Here is a 1,499-nt window from a genome sequence, read left to right as displayed (position 1 = left end):
CATGATGGAGAGAGAAAAGAAACAGTTCCATAAATTATTTATTAGTGGCTTAAGCTTTGAAACCACAGAAGAAAGTTTGAGAAACTACTATGAGTAATGGAGAAAACTTACAGACTGTGTGGTAATGAGGGATCCTGCAAGCAAAACATCAAGAGGATTGGGTTTTGGAACATTCAGTCCATGGTTGAGGTTGATGCTGCCATGGCTGAAAGATCTCATTCAATTGATGGGAGAGTGGTTGAGCCAATATGAGCCGTAGCAAGAGAAGAGTCTGGAATAGTAGAGGCTCATGTAACTGTGAAGAAGCTATTTCTTCGTGGAATTAAAGAAGATACTGAGGAATATCACCCTAGAGATTACTTTGAAGAATATGGAAAAAAGTTGATACCATTGAAATAATTACTGATAGGTAGTCTGGAAAGAAAAAAGGCTTTGGCTTTGTTACTTTTGATGACCATCATCTCGTGGATAAAACTGTATTGCAGAAATGCCACACCATCAATAGTAATAATGTAGAAGTAAGAAAGGCTTTGTCTAGGCAAATGCAAGAAGTTAGAAGTTGTAGGCATGGAAGAGTGGGTAATTTTCACATAGTGATTCACATAGTGTTAGAAATTTTGGACCAGAACTGAGAAGTAACTTTAGAGGAGAATCTGGTGGATGTGGCTTTGGGGATGGCTATAAAAGCTCTATATGGGTATGAGTATGGCACTATAATGGTGCTATATAATGGTGATTGACTCTATAATGGCTATGGAGGAGGACCTCGAAGTGGCATTTTTGGAGGGAGCCCTGATCATGGAGGAAGGAGAGTAGGATACAGTGGTGGAGGACCTGGATATGGCAACCAGGGTGGGGGCTAGAGAGATGGTTATGACAGCTATGGAGGAGGAAGTTATGGAAGTGAAAATTGCAATGATTTTGGAAATTACAGCTAGCAATCTTATATCAGCGTCCAATGAAGAATGGAAATTTTGGTGGTAGCAGGGACATGGGCGGACCATATAGTGAAAGAAAGTATGGTCCAGGAGGCAGTGAAGCAAGTGGGGGTTATGATGGGAGGAGCCAATATTGAGCTACTTTCTATTTACTGTGAGCTTCTCTGTATAAATAGGAGAGGATAAAGGCCAGAGATAACAGAACCACTACAGGTTATTGGAATAACAATGTTAAGGGAACTCTTACCTCAGTCATACATAAATATGCAATGATAGAAGACATCAGAGCAGATATAGAGAGCCATTTTGTGAATGGATTGAATTATCTGATAACATTACCTCACTGTGGAGAAAGGATTATTAAAAAAAATGCCTTTGAGACAATTTCTTAGCTGTTTAATTGTTGTTTCTTTCTAGTGATCTTTGTAAAATGTAGAAGCATTCCTTCTTTGATAATGTTAAATTTGTAAGTTTCAGGTGACATGTGAAATCTTTCTTAAGATTTTTCTCAAAGTTTTGAAAAGCTATTAGCCAGGACCATGGTTTAATAAAACATAACAT

The 1,499-nt window shown here is 38.3% G+C and overlaps 1 pseudogene; it reads left to right on the top strand.

The window, feature by feature from the left end:
• The first annotated feature begins 4 nt into the window (after nucleotides 1-4).
• LOC105816599 lies at nucleotides 5-984 on the top strand (annotated as a pseudogene).
• Nucleotides 985-1,499: the final 515 nt, after the last annotated feature.

This window comes from Propithecus coquereli, unplaced genomic scaffold, assembly GCF_000956105.1.
Source record: "Propithecus coquereli isolate 6110/MARCELLA unplaced genomic scaffold, Pcoq_1.0 Scaffold38, whole genome shotgun sequence".
Lineage (NCBI taxonomy): Eukaryota > Metazoa > Chordata > Mammalia > Primates > Indriidae > Propithecus > Propithecus coquereli.
This window is presented reverse-complemented; position numbering and strand designations above follow the sequence as displayed.